The sequence below is a fragment of the Mesocricetus auratus genome, unplaced genomic scaffold (genome assembly GCF_017639785.1).
Source record: "Mesocricetus auratus isolate SY011 unplaced genomic scaffold, BCM_Maur_2.0 Super-Scaffold_6730, whole genome shotgun sequence".
Taxonomy (NCBI): Eukaryota; Metazoa; Chordata; class Mammalia; order Rodentia; family Cricetidae; genus Mesocricetus; species Mesocricetus auratus.
Window position 1 is genome coordinate 63,558,885 of NW_024429184.1, and position 14,005 is coordinate 63,572,889.

The 14,005-nt window shown below is 43.2% G+C and overlaps 1 protein-coding gene across 2 annotated transcripts in view; it reads right to left on the reverse strand.

Annotated features, from left to right (window-relative positions):
• The window catches only part of Sulf1 (sulfatase 1), a 158,225-nt gene extending 147,321 nt beyond the window's left edge, over positions 1–10,904 (reverse strand). The window contains exon 1 of one of the 2 annotated variants that reach the window (XM_040741433.1): positions 10,516–10,903. The gene's annotated coding sequence lies outside the window, so the exon portion shown is untranslated. Of the gene's footprint in view, positions 1–10,515 lie in introns of both variants that reach the window. The other variant, XM_040741436.1, reaches the window with a different exon arrangement.
• Positions 10,905–14,005: the final 3,101 nt, after the last annotated feature.

Below are 14,005 nucleotides of genomic sequence, written 5' to 3' on the forward strand. Positions count from 1 at the left end.
CAACAAAATGTGTTTGGACTGTACATGTATTATTTTTCCCCTTCTTTATTAGTTATTTTTATTTTATTAAGAACTCTGAGCTTCTCCAATTCAGCAAACCTTTGTAACCCTAATAGACAGGTCTAGACACTCAACCTGCGGAGTACAATCTAGAATTGGAACTTGAAATTAAGCCTTTCGAGTATTGGATGAGGTTGTGCACACCTGTAATCCTAGCACTTCTGGGTTGGAAAGAAGAGGATCTAAAGTTCAAGATCATACTTGACTGTACGGCGAGGTTGAGGTCATCCATCCTGAGTAACATAAGACTCAGTTTTGAAGAAGTTCCCAAATAGGTAGATGTTGTTCCGTGATTTCACCGTGTAGCCTCCCCTCAAGGACGTCTGCCCATTGAGCTAAGGGGTGCTGGAGGAAGCATGAAGGTGGGCAGCCAGCCCTGTGTGCTTGCTGCATGGTTGTTGACCCGACTTCGGCACTTATGTATTAAGTCTTCTGCCCTTGTGCTGGATGCCACATCAGTTTGGTTGCCAGCCATTAATGGCTTTCAGATATAAACTGGCTCATGTCAATTATGCCCTCATGCCTGGCAACTCTGAGTGAGAAATAGATTGCAGGTGCTGAGACTCTGGCTGGCGTTTCTCCCAAGAGAACCAAAGTAGCTGGTTCAGTGCACTCAGTTGAATAATATAATCCAGGCCAAAGTCTTCATTAAAAACTTGACTGGAACCCAAGTCCCTTTTGAGGAACCAAAATGCTGTCAAGTCTCCAAGGTCATTGCTATTTCCACACGTTTTATGAACAGGAAACTGCATTTCAAGGGCTGGAGAGATGGTTCAGCAGTAAAGAGCACATACGGCTCTTGCAGATTACCTGAGTTTAATTCATAGCACAACATATGGCTCATAATCAATCACCTGAAAACAGCTCACAGTCACCTATAACTCTTCCTCCAGGGACTCTGGTGCCCTCTTCTGGCCTCTACAGGCACATGCAAGCATACACACATATACATATACACAAACTTAAAGTAATTTTTTAAAAGAAATATACTTCAATTGTAAATCATGCTGGCTCAAGCTCTATGTTCTTTTAGTCACAGTGCCCCGGGATACAATGCAAGAGTATGAAATCACTAACATGATCGTTCTCTTTAAAAAGAAAAAAGCTAAGCCTGGAGTCCCTACGCTGTGTTAGGCTGCTGCCTGATGAAGGAATGGTTCATCTGTTTTAAAAGGCAACTGCAGGGCTGAAAAAGAATGAATAAAAATAGGAAGAAAGAATCCTGAGGAGATAGAGATGTGAGACTAAGGAATTCCCAGCCAGTCTTGGCTATACACAGCAACTTCTAGCTCACTCTGGAAGCTTTTCCCAAATCTTAAAATTCAGAACAGTTCTGTATGCCAATTACCTTGATTTGATTATTGCATACTGTAACATGTGTCAAATGTCATACTTGACTCCATGAATTTGTACAATTACCATGCACCAATTAACATTTTTAAAAAGAATTATTTGCTTTGTAGGGAAGAAAGGAATCTGTAAGTCTGTATATCATTTGTAAAACATGTCATTTATGCGGTCTGTGAGAGGCTATCAATCAACCTCTTCTATGGTAAAATCGGAAGGTTTATGAGCAGAAGCAACTTAAATGTTTCATCTCTTTTTGCCTCTGGACTCTGTTTAAACTTTACATCCCTTCCACCAGCATTATCTTAGTTGAAAAAAAGAGAATTCTAAGTGTTTTGCAGAAGTAGCTTGGTGTTCTGACTTGAAAATCCATTACTTCCCAAAACTGAGGAATACCAGAATTTTACTTGGTCAATCAAGAATCACCTCCTCCTCCCCCCCATCACCCTCCCCTTTATCCTTCCCCAACCCTCCCTTTTTTCTCCTCCCTTCCCATCACCTCCCCCTCTTTCTCCTCCCCTGTCACCTTCCTCTCTGTCTCATTCCCATCACCATCCCTTCTTTCTCCTCCTCCATCATCTTCTCCTCCTTGCCTCTCTCCTTTCTAACCTGAGCAAAGAATCTTTTTAATCTAAGGAGACATGTCTTAGTTCTGTCAACATAGATTGTGTTCCTGTCTCATGTCAATCAGCCATCAGAATTGAAGTTTATCTGTTTGATCTCTAGTATTAAGTACTTACATTCACACATTTTAAATGTATTTTCTTATTTTTGTGTATATGAGTGTTTTGTCTGCACAAATACAAGTGCACCCCATGCATGCCGTGCCCAAGGAAGCTGGATGAGCACATTGGATCCTCTGGAACCTGGAGCTGCAGACAGTTTTTAAGCTGCTATGTAGGTGTTGGGAACTGAATCTGGGTCCTTTGCAAGAGAAGTAAGTATGGATGATGTGTGTGTGTGTGTGTGTGTGTGTGTGTGTGTGTGTGTGTGTAAGCATGCACACTTCCCCACATAGTCAACTTAGATATGCCTTCAGGGAAAACGGGGTACCCTATGGCATTTTGTACTTCTCTCCATACACAGGATACAGACACGCACACACAAGAGGTTCTCGGCCAAGGCGATATTCCTTTGGGGCTCCGGTTCTGTTTAGGATGCTCAGCACAGCTCTTTCTTAGAACATGGACACCACTGCTAGAACGTAGATTCTGCTCTATTGCATGCTGAGCACCCCCCCAGTCCCTTTACTAAATGCAGAGATACAGAGAAAAGAACTGGTATTTCATGGGAAGCCTGAGGTGTGCCAAGTAGAAAATATGACATGTCCTAGGATTTTGCTATCTGTCGTGCTCAAAACACCATCTTTACTTTTGCCAGCACGAATCTCAGGGGCGAAATGCCGAACAGGATTTGTGGGGGCCTCTCCTTCTGGGATGTGCTTCCTGTAGGATGAAAGCTAAAAGCTGAACTTCCCCAAATCCCTGGGTGCTGCTAAGCCCATCTGTCCAGCAGGACGGACGCTTTCTCCTCACTGCTTTCTTGGCAGGTGAAGGCTACAGAGAAGGCTTTATGTTGGCAGGAAGTCTGCATAGGGAGCTTGTCATGTTCCAGACAGGTAAATGTGTATTAAGCCATACTTGTGATATGAATTTTGAAGCTGCAAAAGTAAAAGTGTGTGTAAGTAGAGAAAAACATCCAGGCTGATTTCTCTCTTTTATTTATTTGTGATTCATTATCCTGAGTGTTGAGATTCCAGGGATGAACTCCCATACCTAGCTGCAACCAAATTTTTAGGAACAGTAACTTCAAACTACATACTTGTAAAAAGACATATATTTTTATTTATGTGTGCCACGGGTGTCTGTTAGTCCATACATGTAGTGCCTGTAGAGGCCAGAAGGAGGCATTAACTCCCCTGGAAATGGAATTGTAAAGAGCTGTGAATTGCTGTCTGGGTGTGGGAAACTGGACCCAGGCCCTCTGTAAGAGCAGGAAGTCACTTAACTACTGATTCATCTATCTATGCAGCCCTCAAATTATACTAAATGATGTGCTTAGGTGTTGAGTCTGCATCTTACAACACACACTCAGGTTGAAGTCAGGTTGCTAGGCTTGTGTGGCAAATGCTCTCACCCACTGAGCATCCCCAGGAGAGCGTTCCTTATTTAAATGAGAGCCACCTGGTTCTTGGCAGTTTCCAGATTCTTTTCAATTCTAACTCTTAACCTTGTGTTGGAATTTGTACAACACGAATTTCCAGATGGGCAATGAAGGCATCTCACCCAGAAACACAATGTCTGAACCAAACTGAGCCACTTAAATTGGTATTTTAGAAACACAGAAATCCTTTCCTACATTTGTACCTGAAAAAAAAAGGCAGAGCACAGGAAAAGGTATTAAGGCAGATATGATGGTGTAGGTCTGCATGTACATATAATCTCAGAGCTTGGAAGGCTGAGGCTGGACAATCGTGGGTTGAGGGCAGCCTGGGCTACCCAGTAAGATCTCTTCAAGACTAAACCAAACCAGACAAGGTTTTCACTTTGAAAATAGAGCACTGCCTTTCATAAATTAGTAAAATGTTAGTACATTATTAATTGGGAATACAGGAGCAACATATTTTAAGGCAAAGTAGACTAGCTTGTCTGCTGCATCAGAAGACAGAGTTAAGCAATTAAGTGTCAGTTCTTTTTCAAAGTTCTATAGATAAGTCTGCAACGGAAGGTTGTCCACAGAAGCACAGCCTCTTGTTTTTTGTGGGCCTGGGGTGGGGCTGATGTTTCTAGTTTATTCTCATTTCCTGGCTCACTGTAGTGGCAGCACAGGTGATCTGAGGGGAAGAAGGCCCTTTGACCTTTCCAGGCTCCATAAAGCCTGTTCAATCACCAGTGTCTATGAGTACATTTTGCTAAGTGTAATACAAAGTGTTTGTGAGTGAATTTCTTGGTCAGTCTCACTTCTGGGAGAAAGGTACCAACCACATTTCCTGATAGGTACAGGTTTTAGGAATTGGGCTGATTGTATTTTACTTTGTGTTAAATTTACCTTGGAGGTGGCTATCCCTTGCCTTGACTCTTTCTTAATGAATTATTTCTAAAAGTCTAACCGAAATTGTTTGTTTATTTGTTTGTTTGGTCTGGTTTGGGGTGTGTGTGTGTGTTGTGTGCCTTTATGTTTGTGAATCACTTGCTTGCCTGATGCCCAAAAAAAGCCAGAACAGAGCACTGGATTGTCTGAAACTGGAGCTATGGATGGTGTGAGCCACCACATAGGCACTAAGAATTGAACCTGGATCCTCTGAAAGAGCAGCCAAGTGCTACTAACTGCTCTTAAGCCTTGTTGTTTTCTTTCTAGATTGTGTGTCAGAAGTAAGAGGAAGTATCTTGGAGGATGCTCCACTTTAGGTAGGCCTCCTCTGTAATTCCCTTAGCTCTGAACTCGGGACCTTGCTCCTCAGACACCATGCATGCACTGGCTCATTGTGGACCTCACAGACCCATCAATACAGTTGCTTCAAATCCCTTATTGCCAAAATACTTGCTTCCTTCCTTCCTTCCTTCCTTCCATCCCTCCCTTCTCAATTTTCCCCTGCTTTTGGAAATGCTACATAGATTGACCACATGACTAGATAGAAGGAATGCTTGGCATGACAAAGATGAGCTCAGTCCTATGTTGTAGACCTAGAACCATGAACACACCTGTTAACTTCCTGTGGTTACTAATTTATTTAATATTAGACATGCCGTGATACACATACTTGGAATATGTTATTCACAACTCTCTAAGGTAAGTACCTCCATATCTATCTTACAGATACTCAACTCACCATTGCTCATTTCCATGTTCAAAGTCACATAGATAAGAAATATTGTGTTTGGGTTAGAACACAGCCTTGGGCTATCCAAATCAATGGCCATTGCTGGCATTTTAAGTGATGGAGGAGCAGCTCATAGGTGTAACTCCTATCAGAGTCATCAAATAATGTTTAAATAGATGGGAATTTTTCATCTACCACTCAATCTTGATTTGGGACAATAATTTCATGTTTTGGTTAAAAAAATGGTATTTCCCCAGTGGCAGACACCCACAGCTAAACACCGAACTGAACTCCTGGAACCCAGTGACAGAGAGGACTGATGAGCAAATGGGTCAAGACTGGACTGGTTTAAACCATAGAAACAGCTGACCTGAGCAAGGAGGAGCTCTTGGACCCCCATCTGATGGCTGGGAGGCCAGCATGGGATTGATCTAGACCCCCTGAATGTGGGTGTCAGTGAGGAGGCCTAGGCAATCTATGGGGCCTTGGGTAGTAGATCAGTATTTAACCCTGGCATACAAATGGACTTTGGGTGCCCATCCCACAATGAGGGATGCTCTCTCAGCCTGGACTCTTGGGGGAGGGCCTAGGCCCTCTCCTGAATGAAATGGCAGACTCTGGATATCCCCATGGGGGGGGGCTTCACCCTCCCTGGGGAATAGAGTGGGGATTGGGTGGGGGGTTTGGGGAGCTGGTGGAGGGGCAGGGAAGGAGGGGAGGGAGAGGAAGCTGGGATTGACACGTGAAGCAAGCTTGTTTCTAATTTGAATAAAAAAATAAAAAATAAATAAATGGTGCTTCCCCTAAGTGTTTGTAAAATTAAACCAATTGAATCCCATCATTGTTCCTCTTCGGTTATGGATGGAAGCACAAAGAGTTGATGAATTAGCTGGGTGATGGTGGAGCACGCCTTTAATCCCAGCACGTGGGAGGCAGAGGCATGAGAATCTCTCTGAGTTAGAAGCCAGCCTGTTCTACACAGCCAGTTCCAGGACAGCCATGGCTACACAAAGAAGCCCTATCTCAAAACAAAACAAAGAAAAAAAAAGTTAATTAATGGCTCTGAAGGGGATCACTAGAAAGTGCCTTCAATGTTTGAGTATCTCCATGAGTTAGTGAACACACATTTGTTTACGTCCTCTGTGGAGATGAGTGTAAAACAGGCTGGTCTCTATCACCTTACCTGTGGAATCAACATGTACAATAAGCAAATCACAAAGCAGGATATAAAATAAAGCAATTATGCTAGGCACAATCCATAACTAGCTAGCTGAGGCCCAGCATCTAGAGAAGACTACCATCAATGTGAGGGGTTGGAGAGCCTAAAGAAGAATGTAGAGATCAAGGAAAAACTCTGAAAGGTGAGTAAATAGATGAAGATGCGTGGAATGATCCTTTTCACACACAGGCTTATGAGCAGAGAGTCACAAAGAATCCCATGGACTTGGGGTATAGCTCAATGGAGAAGACTTGTGCTTAGCACGCGGAGGCTCTGAGTTCCATTCCTAGGTCCCCATGCTATGAACTCACTTCCCACTCACCAAGCTAGAAAATGAGTCATCAGGATGAAGAGACTTAGAAGGTGGGAACACTGACCTGGCCACTTAGTTAGAGGCAAGAAAGAGCTTTTGATCTTACACACTAGGATGGGAATATGGCTCGAAAACTTAGGCTGAATAGCAGTGGGCCAGCATTTAAAGTGTAAGTCAATGGAAGAATATGTATGTGACTTTATGTCCATGAGGCCTTAGCTTCAGTCTCCAGTATATTCACAAAAAGAGGGAAATGGAGACAAAGGGGACCAGTTAGGAGACTGTTGCAATAGTCCATGTGGAAGAGAATCATTGCAGTGGGGCAGTAGCTGCAGGCCAGATGTGGAAGATATTTTAAAGGATGGACTCATAGGATTTGATGACAGATTGACTGTAGGGGAGAGGGAAATATTGGGTTGGAGGGAAGAGGCTAAGCAGGGAGTTTGCAGGCTTTCTCCCTTCCTCCCCAGCATAGTCAGGCTGAATTGGAACTATTTTTAAACAGGAAACATATTTTCAGGGATTTTTTTTTCTGCAAAATACCTTCTTTCATTTTATTTTTTTTCCATGAACCTAACATAAGGTGAGTTCATCATATGGCCTCATACTTAATTTTACACACGAGCCTCTTTGTCCCAATGCCAATAATGATAAAAATATGAATATTTAGAGAGGCTTATGAAACTGAAATCCCCTTAAATTCACTCTGTGCTTTGCACAGTTTTGCATGCAGACAAAAAAAAAAAAAAAAAAAAAAAAAAAAGAGCCAGATGTCCTGACTGGACCCACAAGGTGGCCTGATTCACATGGGGAAGAAGGCTGGGGAGCTCTAATACTATACACAGCTCAGTACTAGAAATATTGCTTTGTGGACTAAAAGAGCAGGGAGGTTTGAAGTCCCAAACACTATTCTATGCACAGGGAGTTAGGCAAGGAAAAGTGTCACACTTGCCACTTGGCTGTATCATGACAATGGAAATGGCTACAACAATCTGTCTGATGGTCCATCAAGTTCCCCAGAAGGAAACCGAGTACAGATACCCCTTTTACTATCTCGATGAAGGTCCCCAATCAACATGCCATGCACCTTGTCAAGACCTGATTAATGCATTTTAGCAATCCCCCCTCATAAACATAAATTTTCTAACTTTCATGAATCAAGCTTTCCAGGCATCTCTCAGAAATGTCACCTTAATTCATATCTAGATAGAAGGACCCAGCTACAGGACACACAGAGCACCACCGGACTCAGGATATTTTTCACAGCCCTGAGAGGGACCCCTGTGAGTTCAAACACTTCTACAGATGTTAAAGTACTGATGGGAACTTCATGTGTTGGTAGCACAGCGTTGTCAGGAAGAAACCAAATGTCAAACTGAGGTATGTAGAAGTTACCACAAATAAGTCTTTCCATGTTTGCCATCTGGAAGGGGTAGAATCAGAATTTGACAAGAAACTGGGACTACCCTGTGGGCACTGTCTTTGAAGTAAGTGCTTTCAGTTCACTGAGTTACTTTGCATTGCTTTGCTAGGAAGACAAAAAGACAAGTTTGTGTCTTCAAGGTATGAGTCTACTATGCCTAATAGTCTTGTTGGCACCCCCATGCATCACATGGGTGCTTCTTTGGGTGGGAGAATGGGCATTTCCCATATTGTCTACCTCCTGACCAGGCAACTTTGTGACCAGTCTCCGGCACCGCACCAGGGACATATAGGCCCACGGGGCTCCTGTGGGCTTCCATTCACAAACAGACACTTGTCCTTGCCTTTCGTAGTAAATACCACTGTGGGACATCTCCTTGGGGGGAACCCAGACCATCAACACGACGTTATGCTGTCCTGAAATAATGCTACAATGGTACCAGATAGATAGCTGGTCTGTTAGCTCCGTCTGTACCTGCTCCATGCTGCCAGGGGCTCAGATCCTGATATGTTGAGAGACATTAGTCTCCCTCTCTCTCTTCACTTTTTGAAACCTCAGTTCCACAGCAAAACCAACAGGGAATGAATGGAATTCCAAGCGACTCCAGCTGATGAACTATTCCTATTTCACTTGGGTTATGTAACATTGGGACTCGATAATACCCCACAAGCACGGATGGGAGGATGTTTCTTTTACTGACGATGTCCAAGCCTTGGCCACAGGACATTCTGAACAACACCTCAGCACCATACTGGGATGCTGTTTTAGTCTTAACTTTTTAAAAAATAGATGATTTTTTAAAGTCCCTCTATGGCTACAAAAATATAAGAATGCAACTTGAAATGGAATATTGGAGACCTTAATGAAGCTGGATAATGAAATCTCGGAGTCCCAGGTGTTCAACCTGTTATTCTGCCTACTACACAGCTCCTATATTCAAACAGCCCATGTGCAGTGCTGTGTACAAACCTCTCACCTGCAAAGGGTAAGAACCAGGTTGGGGTTTCTTCCCCCGTAGGAGCAAGTTCTCCCATAGCACTAGTACATGGCTTCTCAGAGAGCAAGTCAGTCTCTCAGTGCGATAAAAGAAGTAACCCAGATTCACCCATCTTGTTCAAACATTGAAAAATAAAAATACCATTTTAATCCCTCAAAAAATAAGGCGCAAGTTTGGAGAGCTCTTTTTTTTTTTGCGCCATAAGAGTATCATCTAATGTCCCTTGTTATATTCCATTCAATTAAATCCTGGTGGGTGATTTTGGCAGAGCAGTTAGCTACACATCAGATGACAGCTCACTTACTGTTGCTCGGCACCCGGATGACCATTAATTTCCAATGACTAATTTGTAATTAAAACCTTTTTGTTTATTTGTTTATAACCAAGGCTGAACATCTATTTACATTTAATTAACACCGGTTAAAGCCTATAAATGCAGTGACTTTAACGATCCATCCCAGAAACGCTACTTTAGTTTTTCCTGACTTGGGAAACTCACACACAGATCTGCAAGTGAATTACCTCCATCTGCTCCCCCTGCAGCTGCAACTGGGCTATGTTAAAGAGCCATTTCCTTCTACCTCCCGCTTTTGCTTTTCTTCCAGCTCTAAGCATTTTTGTTTCAGAGCCGACCTAAAGGCTGCACCGAGGGTAGCCAGTTCTTTTATCCCAAGGACTTCCCAGACTTTAGTCAGTCTCCAAAAATGACTACGAACCACTCTTGCTCCATCACAAATCGACTCAATCTACATTGCACAAATCGGTTAACAAAGCGTTTCCGACTCTGCCAGCAAGCCAGTCATAGAGCCTGAAAAGAATCTTTACGTATTTGAGTAGGAGAACGCAACAGCTTCAAAGTGAACTCTTAACGCTGAAGGCTAAAACAAACGCTTTCTTGGCCTTGTCCATCCTTGGCGAGCAATTTGCACCTACTGTTCTGCGCCCATATCGGGGATCTCAAGGGCGCCGGGGTTCCCAAAGACAGTTGCTTCGCTACACCTTCAAAAGCCACGCTCGAGAAGCGATAGCGCTACAAAGACAGCTAAGCTGGAGCTATGTGCACTGTTATCTGTCAGCGGTACAATAGCAGCATTGATGGAACGGCGAGCACCGGCTTTGACAAGTGTGCTGGGCTAGCATTACATTCCAAACTACGGCGAGAGAGCTGGAGAGAGAGGGAGACGGTGAGAGGGAGGGAGAGAAGGAGAGACTGAGATAGAGAGATAGAGAGAGAGAGAGAGAGAGAGAGAGAGAGAGAGAGAGAGAGAGAGAGAGAGAGAGAGAGAGAGAGAGAGAGAGAGAGAGAATTTATTTGATTTGGTGTCTTTTACTTTACCTGAAAATACTGCTTTTTCTTGTGACCGCTGCAAATGAATTCCTCCTCTTCTTCCCCAAAGCCAAGTACTTGGATGTGCCTGCAACTCTCACTTGGAGAAGACCACACAGCTCCAGCAGGGCAGCCTTCCTTCTCTTAATCCCCACTCGAATGTGATGACACACACTAACCCCAACCATCTGTTGAAACACGTCCTCAAGCACTCAGCACAGTGCTGTGTCAAGACAGGCTGCCCAATCCAATTGCTGGGGCTGAGCGTCTCTTACGGATTGGAGGCTGAGAGCTGGGCAGGGACGGGAGGTCTGAGAACTCCCCAGTCAAGTAACCTGAGATTTTCGGAGAGAAAGGACTGCTACAAAAAGGAGGAGTGGGAGGTGCGGCAGGGAAGGTAGAGCGAATGAATTATTCTGGTGGCCAGTTGTGCGTTACTTTTCACAAGTCTCTGTGCTCCTGGGGGGATGGGGGTGGGGTGGAGGGGACTCTCGGTGGGATGCCCAGGAACACTAAAAATCTTTTACAGCCCGTCTATTGAGGGCAATCTCCTCAGCAAGCCGCTCCCCCCCCCATCACCCCACGGGAGATAAAAGATTCGTCTTGTCATGCTGATAAAGTGTTAAATGTGGGAGTAGTTTGCACTGAAACGTGACATCTACATTTTGAAATCTAAACTCCTACCTCCTTTTGATTCGGAGGCGGCGACAGCCTCCAACATTCCTGGAAGGGCTGGGGGGTGGGGATGGAGGTCGTAGCTTTGAGCCGAAACTTCTCCTTTCTCACTGGGCTCTTCACGTGTCTCCCTGGCTAAACCAGAGACGGTCAATGAAAGTCATTTCGTTTCTGCTTCTGTAAAACAGCACACGCTTTGCTAGATAAGGGTGGCTTTTAATCACTTCCTACATCCCACAGACATCTCTGGATTGCTGCTCTTGGTAATAGGAGGCTACACTCTGCCAGTGATTATTTTTATTGGTTTCTAGTTAATTGCGCTTATAACATTCACGTAGCTCAAGCATCTCATTAACAATTTTGCTTTGAAATGTTTTCAATTGGGAGTTGTTTAATACATCCTTCTTAGGTGTTTTTTTAAGCTTATCTGAACTGTTTTCATAAGAGTAATTACTTTGATAACCTAAGTCAGAAAAGAGTTACATTTGTTACATGTAAAAAGATATTGAGAAATAAATTCATTGCCTAAAAAAATCTTATCCTTTCAAAAATTCAATCAGACATCTAAGGAATCTGGTTAATCTTAAAGAGTAAAGAGAAATTTTAAATGCCATCTACTTCCTAACGGTGCCTGTTGGAAGCTAACATTTAAATATTACATTTTTTGAGGCTTTGAAGATGATCACTTATTGGAGTGAGAAAGGGTTTAAACTTTCCCAAACCCTTAAAATCCAGATTCCTAATAGCTAACTAATACTTGGCATGCCAATGTCATCAAAAGAATTGTTTCAATAAGCAACAATGATTTCATTGGCTTTTGTGTGTGTGTGTGTGTGTGAGTGTGTGTTTGTGGGATATAAAACCAAGTCACTTAAATTACTCCTGATACAAGTTTCTGAAGGATTGATAAGGGGACTGTTATTGTCACAGAGTGATGAGTGATGTCTTCCTCTACTGGGTTGCCAGGAAAAAGGAAAGGGTCCTGGTTTCATTTCCTTATTATCTTCCCAGAAGTGATTATAAGGTGTCTGCTTTACAATATATCACAAATTCACTAAACTACTGATTCCCACCACCCATATCCAGATACATAACCAACACAGACATTGTCAACAATGCAATTGGCAAGACAGGCCTCACACTTCCCTGGGGCACCATAAAATTTTAATAGTGCCAATTACTGTAGGGCAATTTTATTCCCTCTTGTTTTGGGGGAGGGGGGAATAGTTAATCCAGCCAGACCTCAGTCTGGAAATCTGGGTTGCCTCAACTGCCTATGTGTGGGAAGACCCCGGAGACATTATTAAGTCAGTTTGCAATCTCTTAAACTGTAAATTGAGTTACAAAAGTAAAACTTAAGAAACTGTAAAGGTGTTAAATCAATGTTTCGTGCACCCTGACCTTGTAACCTCCCTTCTATGAGACATTCCCCAAGTGGCTGTGTCCTTGGCTCACGTTATTGTTTGAAATGCTCTTTAATGTAAACATTTCATTCTGTTCCCCACTGTAGACCTTTTCATTAGACCCCAGTCATTACTTCTCTTTTATTGATCACTTCAGCTATGCATCCTGTTTAATACTTGCTTTAAAATAAAAAGTACAAGGGTGCCATCTAGCCTGGCCCTTGCTTGTTCTGCGTTCTGAGTGAGCAGTGGCTAGGCATGCCAGCTTTCAGGTGGATTGTAAAATGAGTCCACAAAGACACATTTTCCCTTGGTCTGAAATGCTTTTGTTAGGGAAAATCAACTCAAATGCAAACCTGAAGCTGCCGGCTAAGGTCCCTGCTCCCATTCTTGCTAAAGCCTGCTTCTCTGCATGGTGGAGTGACAGTTTTAGAAGTTAAGAATTTTCCATTACTTCCCTTGCTTTCTCCTTGCCATCTGCAAACAGTTTATTTTTTTAAGGAAAAAAAAGTGAAATTGATTCTGTCTTGAAAGATGTAAACTTAAAATACGTTGTATTTTAAAAAGTGATACCCAGCATTTTAAAGTCAGTAGGAACGGGATGAAGCTATGCACCGGATGAATTGTTTGATCCTAGAAACCGAGGCAGGACACTCCTAAAATGAGAGATTAATAGGTACCGGTGATATTGAAGAATGGCCCCTCCTATTCTGTTCCCACAGTTAAAATGTCCCTTCACTTATTAGCTCCAATTAGTTTCCATGGTAACCGACCAGCCCTTGTAAACCCCGGCACTCTGAGCCTCACTCATCTTTGTCTAGACTGGGCTCTCCACCCTTCTCCCTCCACAGATGGTAGTTTAGCAGAGTCTGTATCTATAGCCATATCCTTTGCACACACAGAACTGGCACAGAAGTGCCCACACTCACATTTTTTACTAGCACAACGGTGGCCAAGGGAGAAGGGAAGTGGCGTTTAATCCCCCGGCTCCACCAAGTGCATCTGCTGCTGCATTAACGTTTGCCTCTTTTGGTTATTGTTTCTTCCAGTCTTGTTCCATTATCAGCTGTTTGCTGCTCATAATTTCTTTTCAGGGAAACCAATACAGTATAATGAAAACCTCATTAAGCAGAAACACCTATCAGCCCCAGAGAAAGCCCTAAACTACCCTTTTTTGTTGAAAGAACTATTAAAGTGAAAAAGAAAAACCACTTGTTTGTCATGCTTGAGAAAAGGAGAACAAAGCCAACATCCAGGTTTACCAAGGGGGAGGCTGATATGAAGATTTAGTGCAGTCACAGCATCGTGTGTCTTTTCCCCTGTTGATGCCCGTCTGGCCAAGGAAATCAACCCAGTAATCAGGGAGGTTGAGCGAGCTGGCTTGGTTGCAGATGGAGGGGACCGAACTGCATAGCAGTTCA